This window comes from Schistocerca americana, chromosome 3, assembly GCF_021461395.2.
Source record: "Schistocerca americana isolate TAMUIC-IGC-003095 chromosome 3, iqSchAmer2.1, whole genome shotgun sequence".
NCBI lineage: Eukaryota > Metazoa > Arthropoda > Insecta > Orthoptera > Acrididae > Schistocerca > Schistocerca americana.
Window position 1 is genome coordinate 759,869,739 of NC_060121.1, and position 13,200 is coordinate 759,882,938.

General features: G+C 42.5%; 1 long non-coding RNA gene across 1 annotated transcript in view; it reads right to left on the bottom strand.

Annotated features, from left to right (window-relative positions):
• LOC124607066 overlaps window positions 1-9,927 on the bottom strand; it is a 36,302-nt gene extending 26,375 nt beyond the window's left edge. The window contains exon 1 of the long non-coding RNA XR_006978760.1: window positions 9,801-9,927. This is a non-coding gene — a long non-coding RNA (uncharacterized LOC124607066). The remainder of the gene's footprint in view (window positions 1-9,800) is intronic.
• Window positions 9,928-13,200: the final 3,273 nt, after the last annotated feature.

Genomic DNA, 13,200 nt, shown 5'->3' on the forward strand with positions numbered 1-13,200 from the left:
TCTAGTACCATAGAAGTCATTCTCTGATGTCTTAGCAGATGTCCTACCATCCTGTCCCTTCTTCTTGTCAGTGTTTTCCACATATTTCTTTCCTCTCCGATTCTGGGCAGAACCTTTCCATTCCTTACCTTATCACTCCACCTAATTTTCAACATTGGTCTGTAGCACCTGATCTCAAATGCTTCGATTCTCTTATGTTCCGGTTTTCCCACAGTCCATGCTCACTTGCTCCGTCCGTCATCGGTTTTTCTGCTGCCTAGGTAGCGGAATTCCTTAACTTCATCTTCTTCGTTCCCATCAATCCTGATGTTAAGTTTCTCGCTGTGTTCATTTCCGCTAGTTCTCATTAATGTCTCATTAATTAGTTGATAACTTACGTCTACCACGTGTATATAAGGTAAAAGGAGAGGGTGACATATAGGTAGATTTTCCAAAGTCTTTATTAGCATTTTCAGTAACATGATACGTCCTATATGCAATGATATCACGGTCGACAAAGCTCTCAAGTCCAGTTACATTTGGAACACCAGAACCACCTCGTACAATAGCAACTGTCAACCATCCGTTGCCATGTGTGAAGGAATCATTAATGTCAATGCTGAAGTTCAATCTGCATCCACAGAAGACTGATGGTCCATCAGGTAGCGAGTGTGCAGCGACAGATTTTATAGTATTCTTCTTTTTATCAGCTGCAGATGTAGTCATTTCAACATCTTCTATCGCTTTATACATTGTATATCGTGAACGTCGACGATTTACTCTCAGTCCATAATCTGCCATCATTAGACTGTTCATTCCATTCAGAATTTTGTAATTTATCTTCACTGAGGATAGTAATGTCATCAGCTAATCGTATCATTGTTATCCTTTCACTTTGAATTTTAATCCCCCTCCGAAACCTTTGTTTCATTTCCATCACTGTTTCTTCAGTATACAGTTTGAACAGTAGGGGTGAAAGACTGCATCCCTGTCTTACACCCTTCTTAATCTGAGCGCTTTATACTTAGTCTTCTACTATTATTATTCCCTCCTGGCTCTTGTACACATTGTATATTATCCGTCTCTTCCTGTAGCTTCCCCTATTTTCCTCAGAATTATGAACACCTTGCACCATTTTAAATTGTCGAAAGCTTTTTCCAGATCGACTAATACTGTAAACGTGTCTTGATTTTCCTTTAGCTTTACTTCCATTGTCGACTGCAACGCCAGAATTGCCTCTCCAGTGCCTTTACTGTTCCTAAAGCCACACTGATCCTTATCTATCTTCAATTTTCTTTTCCATTCTTCTGTGCATTATTCTTGTCAGCAACTTGGATGCATGAGGTGTTAAGCTGATTGTGCCTTAGTTCTCGCACTTCTCAGCTCTTGCAGTTTTTGGGATTGTGTAGATAATATTTTTCCGAAAGTCAGATGTTATGTCGCCTGATTCATACAACCTACACACCAAACTGAATAGCTGTTTTTTCGCCACGTACCCCAATGATTTTAGAAATTCTGATGGAATGTTATGTATCCCCTCTGCCTTATTTCATCTCAAGTACTCCAAAGGTCTTTGAAATTCTGATTCTAATACTGGATCCCCCATCTCTTCTAAATCGACTCCCGTTTCTTCTTCTGTCACATCACACAAACCTCCCCCTCATTGAGGCTTTCAATGTATTCTTTCCACCTATCTGCTCTCTCCTCTGCATTTAACAGTACAATTCCCGTTGCACTCTTAATGTTACCACCCATGTTTTTAATTTCAATGAAGGCTGTTTTGACATTTTTGTATGCAGAATCAGTTCTTCCGACAATTATTTCTTTTTCGATTTATTCACATTCTTCATGAAGCCATTCATCTTAGCTTCCCTGTTCTTCCTTTTTATTTCATTCCTCAGTGACTTGTATTTCTATATTCTTGAATTTCCCTGTACATTTTTGTACTTCCCTCATTCATCGATCAACTGAAGTATTTCTTCTGTTGCCCATGGTTTATTCACAGTTATCTTCTTTGTACCTACGTTTTCCTTTCCAACTTCTGTCTGTGATTGCCCTTTTTAGAGATGTCCATTCCTCTTCAAATGTTCTGCCTACTGAGCTATTCCTTATTGCTGTATCTATAGCCTCAGAGAACTTGAATCGTATCTCGTAATTCCTCAGTAGTACTGTATCCCACTTCTTTGGGCATTGATTCTTCCTGACTAACCTCTTAAACTACAGCCTCCTACGAGGAAAGAACGGGGATAGTTACCGTGTCTCGCCTGAGATGCACGCTACAGAAAAGTTTAGACCACTTTCTCACTCTTACACACAGAATTTACTCTAGACGCAGATGATTGCATGCACTTCTTCTGTCTTGGGGCTGAATACGAGACTGAATGGCATAGCTATATAATCTCTTTAAATGCTTATTCAGCATCGGAGTCGACAGCCTGTTACGGCACCCATCGTTTCTTCGGTCTTCCTTGACTTCTTCTGACAGTTCACCAATGCTTCGAATCTAGGCAGGTAATATTTCGCTCTTCATTCTTTCGAAATGTTTATCCAGAGGCGTTATGTCTGGCGAACGAGGAAGCCACGACACATCTCCTCCGCGTCTAATCCAACGATTTGGGAATGGTCTCTGCAACTCACTTCTAGCCATCAGCGAAAAATGTGATGAACACCCATCATGCTGATACCACATTCTGTTCCTTGTTCCTAAAGGTATTTCTTCCAATAACAGACCTAATGTTTCTTGCAGGAATGTGGTGTACTTCCTGTCCTCGATAATCCCACACCACACATTCCCCGACCACGGTTTTTGGTGTGCAACTTGTTGCGGCCAACATGGATTTTCAGTTGCCCAATAACGCATGTTATGCAAATCAACATTTCCATGGTTCGTCATGTAGCCACATCAGTAAAGCAAATCAAATTAATAAATGTGTCATCGCTCTGAATCTGAAATTGAGCCCATCGGCAGAATTCAATGCAACGCATACAATCCGTACCAGTTAATTCTTGGTGGAGACTGATATGGTAAGCACGATATTTATGGCGATGCAGAACACGAGCAACACTACTCTGCCTCAAGCCAAATCCCCTTGCGATTCGACGCGAACTAACACAAGGATCTCGAACTGCAGTGGTAAGAGTACCAATTTCCGTCTCCTCGTTAGTGACTTTCCTTTGCCAGATATGTTTCCGGGGCGTGAAAGATCCAGTTGTTCTCAATTTATCGTACACATATTTAAATGGACGACGTGTACGGTCAGTTGGTTGAGGATATCTTCCAGCGTATAAGCCTCTAGCTCTCACTGAATTTCGTTGGCATTCTCCTTAAATGAGAAGCATATTGACTTGTTCTTCGAAGGAATACACCATTCACATTCGCTTGATTCGACGATATTAGTCTTATCGTTCCTATTAGTGTTGTACTGCGAAACCGTCGAATGGTATTTACATGTCAATGGCACGGTAGATGGATACGCAGTATTCGGGAAATATTTACTATTTGCACGATATAAGAGAGAGAATTGTCAGAGCATTTGCTTCGATAAGTGGCGAAGTGATAAAGAATATCACTCAAGCCATGATAAGAAGATTGCGGCACTGCATAGATACCAATTGTCATCACTTAGAAAACCTTCTGTAAATGGATGTTCATGCAACATTCTTGACCTTCGTTGACCTTCAAAGACCTTACTGTTACACATCATAGGATTCGTCTCGATAGCCGCTAGCAGAAAGTAAGTACCAAACTATAGTGTACAATTAAAAAAAAAAAAAATTTGACCAAATCTCTGACGCGACCCCACTTATCGACCGATGACCGTTGCTGTCTGGTCCCTTAAACCCACAAACCACAAACCAACAAACCGACCCCACTTATCAACAAAACACCAACGTCATAGACCGAGCGAAGTCGTCAAATGGTACTCTTCACAAATCTAATCTGACAAATGTGTGCTCCTTTTAGGTCATCTTCATTCCCGCCAGCAATGTGGCGTCGTCTGTAAATAAAAGATAATTCAAGTGGTAATTTCTATTAATCTTAGTTCCCTTGTTAAAAATCTCCCTCCATTTATGGATTGTGTCATCTAAATTAATGTTGAAAAGGGTGGGTGAAATGCTGCAACCTTCTCTAACGCCTTTGTCCGATACCTTGAATTTGCCAAAATACAATTACACATATTAATTCCAGAAACGGAGCTTCATTATTTAGGCATCTGTGATGTATTAAATTCATTTAAAAACACAGTTACTTCAAATCAAATACAAATTTTTCAAAGAATGCCGTTGATTTCATCGCCAAGGAGTTGGCCGCACGACGACTGTGATTTGACGACAGGCACTAAAAAATAGTTATTGTGCACATGTGGATCCAACCGGGAGGAGGGGGCATTTAGGGTCGTGATTCCAATCGCAAAACAAATCCCTGAACATATTTGACTCGACATTTTTAAGATTTTACGTGCATGAAGTCCCAGATTTCCCTGCTAACTTTGGGACAGGAAAGTAGCATGAAAATGTTAAGCAATTTTTCAAACTACAAGCCATGTTTAAAATAGCATACTTCATAGTCTTCAGACTTATTTCCATAGTCGTACTGTTAAGTGAAATAGTGATTGAGATGAGTGCACATTTCCATTTTATATTGTGTAAATTATGACGTTGTCAGACTTGTGATAATTTCGTGCTATTACGGTTCTTAAAATAATTAAATGACTGGTGTTTTTGAAGTATTCTGATTCTCAGGACTGTAATATCTCGAACGTTTTTTAAAATGATGTTAAAGGGCGGATGTTACATTGTATTGCTATGTATATTAAGACATTCTATACTGTTCATATTTTATTGTTATTATTATTGAATCTTACGCATATATAACACGTTAAAAGTGTGGGCGACTGCAAGTACTATTTGCAGTGAGGGCGGTTGGGGGGGCGGAGGTGGGGGGCGGGGTGGGAAGAGGGTAGCAGAGAATTAAAATCTATTAGCTCTCTCAGAACCAAACCCGGACCTCGATCCATGAACGCTAATATGGTGTGTCATAAAGAGCCTTAACTCATGTATCGATCGAAATTTTCATGCAACGTAAGATTTTTTAAAATGGAATGATGAACATTTTTAACGGCATTCGAAGGTGCTTGAGAAGATGGGTTCATTGATACAATGCTTCTTGATTCTGAGGCTGAAACTGTTCTCAAAATTTCATATGTGCCTTGCAGTTGATGGTAAACAATGCGAACACATGCTTAAGTGTAAAATTAAGAAGAGTGGGTATTTTGTGGGAGACATGACGTCAGCCTTTCTGAATAAAATATTTAGTTTATTTGAAGTGTATTCCGTCTAATTACAATTTCGAGTAGTATATATAGACTCATCTGTCCGACAGCAGGTGTTTTACTCTTAATAGGTATGCAGACGTCTTCATGCAAAGAGACGTCAGGTATTATTATTACTATTATTTTTAAGCCTCAGAAAGTTAATAAACTAGTTTCCTTTTTCTGTGAATAGGACCATTTATCACTATGAAATATAAACGAACCACGTCTCTATTTTGGCTGTGACAAGTTATCATCGACAGGGAGAGTTTAAAATGGAAACTGCCTGACGAAACTGTAGCTGCTACCGCCAAAATCTGGAAACGTAGACACATTTGAAACAGTTTTTCTAAGGTCCATGTGATGCGGCAGAAGCTAGTATATGCCGTAGATCCATATAGAGAAACTGCAACTGACCCTGTACCTACGTCGAACAGGAAATGAGATTTTAATTTAGTAGCATAGAAATGTCTTGCTGCATATAACGACGGAGTTCTGCTGGGTGGCGTTTACACCGCGATAAACAACTCTAGCCGCATTTCTTTCCAATTTCAGCATATACCTAGGGTTGTTTTGCGAAAGTTTCAGCCTCAAAATTAACAAGCGTTATATCATTGTACTCGCCTTTTCAAGCGCTTTCGGAGGCCATTAAAAGAAATGTATCATTCCATTTAAAAATCGTACTTGGTTGAATATCTCGCTCGATACAAGAGTTAGGCGTCTTTATTATAGACTAAAGTATTATCGAGTACCCCTTAGCGTATTAACATTTGCAGGAAATCTCATTTTGATGTCTGGAACCGTTCACGAAAGAAAAAGGGTGTTACGTCTTACGTGACTCATCCTGTACACCATATATGAAGATGGCAGTAAATTTCCGAAACCAGTAATAACAGCGTTGTAGTAACTAGGCGATTATATTGTAATGAATAATGCATATGTGACTGATTTACAAAATTATCCGTATTAAAATGGATGTTTACTAGTGACACCATGATGTACAATTAATTGATATATTTTAAACCGGTTTATGACGTTCAGAGGGCAAACTTGAATGTATATGTGATGACGAAGCTGTCAGTCGATTAATCATATATTATTACGGAACAAATTGCCGAAAGCTTTAATGTGACCGTTGTAGTTATTAGGCGGTCCTGACATAATAAATTATATACAAACATTTATAAGGTCTCTTATTTCCATTTAAAATGTATCAATTATTCAGAAAATGTGTCACTTCTATTTGCATTTGGAAAGCTACAGAATGTGGAGCAGCTGATAACGAGGTGGTAAACAACCGCATTTTCTTTGGTAAGCAAGTCATGAAGCCGTGCCTCAAAATACTGACAAAGTTGTACAACGTCTCATTAGTAAACTGGGTAACATATAGGTGGAGGGGATTGTAAGAATGAAAGACATTCGAAAAAAGTAGATACCTTTACAAAGCTGCCTTCGAAACAGATGCAGTTGGTTCTTATAACCCTTAATTTTGTCACGTACATTATGAGCCAGGTGACTCTTTCCTTGCGTTATCACATATTGTTCAAAAGAATTAGAGCAGCACGTGTATCTACGACCGATAGGTTACATCCGTTTTGATACAGGCGATACCTGTGGTCTTATTGCATGGCTTGGAAACTTCGCTTTCAATTTAGGCAACGATTAAAATCATTCACCATCTGTTGGCAATGTTATGCATTACAGTGTCAGGCCTCGGAAAAAAATGAGTACCGGTGTCTAATTGATTTTTACTGAGGTGCGCCGACGTCGGTTGTCACTTGTGGACGTTGTATCCATCCAAGCACAGGCAAAGCAACATCTTAATCCAGTGCAACCTGCACGGGTGATTCGTTTAACCAAGAAAAGGATGGACCTTCGGTTGTGCTCTTAGATGCAAATGCCTCTCCATGCGTCACTTAAAGGTTGTAAACGCTCTACAGGTAGACACGCCAGTACACATGGCGAGTTAGACACAAACCCCACGTAAATACCGATATCTGGCCACTGTGCATTGCGGCGTCGTACGACTATCGCCAGCCCAATCGAAGACGACGTCAGAAGGGTATTGGAGCTACTGTGTCCGAACATACTGTAATGAACAGGTTACAGGAACGATATTACGACCCACATGTCCTGTTCGAATAGAACGCCTGACACGACAACACCTTGCAGATCGCCTTCAGTTCTGCTTTTCCAGTGTCAACGGGCAACTTCGTCACTGGCAAACCGTGCTATTCGCATACGAGTCCAGATAACTTCTGACGGAAGGTGATGGCCGTATCCGTGTGCGGTGACCCATGGTTAGCGGTACCTGCCAAATTTTTTCTTCAGATTTAAGAGGTTCTGTGATGTCACGGGAAGGCTTCAGTGTTGACACCATATGGACCGTATGGAACTTCTCGATGTTCATGGTCACCGTAATGACAGGCAGTACATTAAACTGATCCTGTTGGACCATGTGGTGACCGCTGGCTGCTGCATAGGGTGGTGTCCCTGAATTCCTTTTAATTCTAGGACTCATCTGGCGGGCGTCAGTAGGGATGTCTTGCGTAGTCACGATAATGAAGTAGTCGAATGGCCGGCGGTGGGTTCCGACCTAAATCACATCGCGCTTATGTGGGACATGCTTCACAGGCGTGTTCGTGGTCGTAGTGCCCGGTCACAGACTCTACAAGAGTTGTAACGGGCTCACATTGAAGAATGTGGACCTCCGCGTCCTTACTGGAGCATGCCACTTAGTCAGGCACAGAGGGCGTACGTGTTATTGAAGCTCTCAAAGTCCAATGAAAAGCACCCAGGACGATGGGATGAATGATTTTTTCCACTTTGTTTTCGACACCCGTCAGACATTTCAGTTCTTTTTTATGAAACAATCATGGATGTAATGATGTATTATTGTGTACTGAATTTGTAAAATGTAAAGGAATTAAAATCCATGGAGAAGAAGTAAAAACTCTGAGGTTCGCCGATGACATTGTAATTCGGTCAGAGACAGCAAAGGACCTGGAAGAGCAGCTGAACGGAATGAACAGTGTCTTGAAAGGAGGCTATAAGATGAACGTCAACAGAAGCAAAACGGGGATAATGGAATGTAGTCGAATTAAGTCGAGTGATGCTGAGGGAATTAGATTAGGAAATGAGACACTTAAAGTAGTAAATGAGTTTTGCTATTTGGGGAGCAAAATAACTGATGATGGTCGAAGTAGAGAGGATATAAAATCTAGACTGCCAAAGGCAAGGAAAGCGTTTCTGAAGAAGAGAAATTTGTTAACATCGAGTATAGATTTAAGTGTCAGGAAGCCGTTTCTGAAAGTATTTGTATGGAGTATAGCCATGTATGGAAGTGCAACGTGGACGATAAATAGTTTAGACGAGAAGAGAATAGAAGCTATCGATATGTGGTGCTACAGAAGAAGGCTGCTGATTAGATGGGTAGATCACATAACTAATGAGGAGGTATTGAATAGAATTGGGGAGAAGAGGAGTTTGTGGCACAACCTGACGAGAAGAAGGGACCGGTTGGTAGGACATGTTCTGAGATATCAAGGGATCACAAATTTAGTACTGGAGGGCAGCGTTGAGGTTAAAAATCGTAGAGGGAGACCAAGAGATGAATACACTAAACAGATTCACAGGGATGTAGGTTGCAGTAGGTACTGGGAGAAGAAGCAGCTTGCACAGGATAGAGTAGCATGGAGAACTGCGTCAAAGCAGTCTCTGGACTGAAGACCACAACAACAACAACAACAACAAAGGTGTAGTTGGGTAACATAGCCGGTCCTCAATTATTGCTCAATGGAGTGTGGCAGATGATCAGAGTCATGTTTTTACAATGAATTGAACACCCTCAGCTGCTTACAGGCGATGACACACGTCAACGGCGACAGGTGAAAATGTGTGCCCCGACCGGTACTAGTACCCGGGATCTCCTGCTTACATGGCAGACGCTCCATCCATCTGAACCACCGAAGACGCAAAGGATGGCACGACTGCAGGGATTTATCTCTGGCACGCCTCCAGCGAAACCCACATTCTCAACGTATTGTCCCGCACTACATTCGTAGTGCCCCCGCCCATTATACTCATTACTCGCGGCGCGTTGTCGATTCCCGTAAGAGATCGGGCACTGTTTGTGCATTCGCACAGAAGAAGAAGATGGTCAAGTGGCCGGTGAGCCTTAACTATATATTTACTAAGGTGGTATCTGTTCTTTCGGACATGTCCGAAAGAACAGACACCATCTTAGTAAATATAGAGTCATGTTTCCTAATTCTTTTGAGCAGCGAATGTCAGTTACACAACTAGTTGTATCAGTGACAGAGACATTGTGCGCACGTGACGGAACGAGGCCTGAACACGGTGCAATAGGACCACGTGGGAGTACTCTAACTTGCCCAGCGGGCGAGCTACGAGATCTCTCGGGTGCCGGTATCTGGTGGGCCCAGGTTAGTGAAATCTTCACGGCACTGCGGAGAGCATTTGAGGTGTAATACGTGAGGCGGTACTCACAGCTGCGGCCGGACGCTGCGGCAGCGGACTGCGCTGTGGTCAGGCGGCGGCCGGCGTGGGGGCGACGGGGACGGCGGGGTCAGCGGGGGCGGGCCGGGGTCACCTCGAGTCGGAGCCCTCGTTGTTGGGGTCGCTGTCGTCCCCAGCGGCGCCCGCCACGGCGCCGGCACCTCTGCCGGACACCTGCCGGCCGCGGCTGCCCGAAGACCCCGACCTGGCCGCACAACAACAACACACTGCCACTGCCCGGTGTTCGGTATCGATATCCGTACCTGAAATAATTTTATCGATACTTCGACTATTCCCGGACAAAAGCGTCGATAGCGACAGTATCGCAAAATACGAACTGCATTTTAAAGTGGTTTTCCTTTTTTCTTTTTCTTTTTTTTTTTTTAAAGTGCTATCAAGATATTAGCAGAAAAATTTTCAGAGTGTTCGGAATAAAGTTCCTGAATTTACTGCCCTCCAGGAAGCGTGTCGTGCGCAATTTACTCTCGGGACTGAGACCTGCCTCAAACCTGAGATAGGAACTTCTGAAATATTTAGTGAGGGTTGGAACGTGTATCGGAAAGACAGATTAGACACCGTAGGAGGTGGTGTCTTCATTGCAGTTGACAAAAATATTGTGTCTACTGAGGTCGAAGTAGTGTGTGATTGTGAAGTTATCTGGACACGTTTAACAGGGCTAGGGGAAATAAAGTTAACTGTTGGGTGTTATTACCGGCCACTAGGTTCCACCGTGACAGTTCTAGAATCATTCAAAGGGACTCTACACTCTGTATCGCAGAAGTACCTGGATCATGCTATATTAGTCGGAGGCGACTTCAACCTACCTACCTAGAATAACTTTTGAACACATTATCCGAAAACTGTCTTGAGCAGCTGAATCGACAGCCATCACATGATGGAAATAGTTTAGATCTGGTAGCCACGAATAGACCAGACCTCATCGACGGTGTGAGTGTTGAGACAGGGATTAGTGATCATGATGTCATTACGACTATGGTTACGAAAGTTAAAAAGTCGGTCAAGATGGTTAGGAGAGTATTGTTACTAGAAAGAGCAGATAAGCAGTTGTCAGCATCCCACTTAGTAAATGAATCGATTTCATTTACTTCCAGTACGATGGACGTGGAAGAATTATGGGCAAATTTTAAACACATTGTAAATCACGCATTGGACAAGTATGTGCCGAAAAATGGGTTACGGACGGAAAAGACGCACTGTGGTTTAACAGCGCAATTCGGAGAATGCTCAGGAAGCAAAGACAGTGGCACTCGCGGTACAAGAAAGATCGGGAGAATGAGGACAGGAAAAAATTAGTAGAGATTTGTGCTGCTGTAAAAAGAGCGATGCGCGAAGCATAGAACCACCACCACCGTCATACCTTAGCAAAAGATCTTGCTGCAAACCCAAGGAAATTCTGGTCTTACGTAAAATCGGTAAGCGGGCCGAAGGCTTTCATCCAGTCACTCACTGATCAGTCTGAAATTTTAAATTTAGCATTTGACAAATCTTACACGCAGGAGGATCGTACAAACATACCGCCGTTTGAGACTCGTACAGATTCCCGTGTGGAGGACATAGTGATAGACATCTCTGGAGTTGTGAAGCAGCTGAATGGGTTGAAAATAAATAAATCGCCAGGTCCTGATGGGATTCCAATTCGGTTTTACAAAGAGTACTCTATTGCATTGGCTCCTTACTTAGCTTGCATTTATCGCGAATCTCTTGCCCAACGTAAAGTCCCGAGCGACTGGAAAAAAGCACAGGTGACGCCTATATATAAGAAGGGTAGAAGGACGGATCCTCAAAATTACAGACCAATATCCTTAACATCGGTTTGTTGCAGGATTCTCGAACATATTCTCAGCTAGAATATAATGAATTTCCTTGAGACAGAGACGTTGCTGTCCATGCATCAGCACGGCTTTAGAAAGCATCGCTCGTGCGAAACGCAACTCGCCCTTTATTCACATGATATCTTGCGAACCATGGATGAAGGGTAAGCCATATTCTTTGACTTCCGGAAAGTATTTGAATCGGTGCCCCACTGCAGACTCCTAACTAAGGTACGAGTTTATATGGGATTGGTTCCCAAATATGTGAGTGGCTCGAAGACTTCTTAAGCAATAGAACCCAGTACGTTGTCCTCGATGGTGAGCGTTCATCGGAGGTGAGGGTATCATCTGGAGTGCCCCAGGGAAGTGTGGTAGGTCCGCTGTTGTTTTCTATCTACATAAATGATCTTTTGGATACGGTGGATAGCAATGTGCGGCTGTTTGCTGATGATGCTGTGGTGTACGGGAAGGTGTCGTTGATGAGTGACTGTAGAAGGATACAAGATGACTTGGACAGGATTTGTGATTTTTGTAAAGAATGGCAGCTAACTCTAAATATAGATAAATGTAAATTAATGCAGATTAATAGGAAAAAGAATCCCGTAATGTTTGGATACCCCATTAGTAGTGTAGCGCTTGACACAGTCACGTCGATTAAACATTTTGGCGTAACATTGCAGAGCGATATGAAGTAGGACAAGCATGTAATGGCAGTTTTGGGGAAGGCGGATAGTCTTCTTCGGTTCATTGGTAGAATTGTGGGAAGATGTGGTTCATCTTTAAAGGAGACCACTTATAAAACAGTAATACGACCTATTCTTGAGTACTGCTCGAGCGTTTGGTATCCCTATCAGGTCGGATTGAGTAAGGACATAGAAGCAATTCAGAGGCGGGCTGCTAGATTTGTTACTGGTAGGTTTAATCATCACGCGAGTGTTACGGAAATGCTTCAGGAACTCGGGTGGGAGTCTCTGGAGGAACGGAGGCATTCTTTTCGTGAATCGCTGCTGAGGAAATATAAGAACCAGCATTTCAGGCTGACTGCAGTACAATTTTACTGCCGCCGACTTATATTTCGCGGAAAGACCACAAAGATAAGATAAGAGAGATTAGGGCTCGTACAGAGGCATATAGGCAGTCATTTTTCCCTCGTTCTGTTTGGGAGTGGAACAGGGAGAGAAGATGCTAGTTGTGGTACGAGGTACCCTCCACCACGCACCGTATGGTGGATTGCGGAGTATGTATGTAGATGTAGATGTACCAAAGAACGATTTCCATCGAATACAGGCAAAATAAGCGAAATGTTGAAATAGTTGTTCTATGTTTTGATGAACGAATTTCACTATCGTAAACCGGGGTGACGTTTTGCCGCGCAGGTGACTTCGTGCCACCCGCACTTTCTTTCAAACCAGTGCATCCTAGTAGTTCGAGATGTCCCCATCATAAGAGTTGAAGTGCCTAAAGCTTTGCTGGCTGGTGCTGTCATCTGAAGATGTATTCATTTATTACGTCCTACTTCGGATGGTCCCAGCAAACCGTCTGTAGCAGTCTGTGTATTT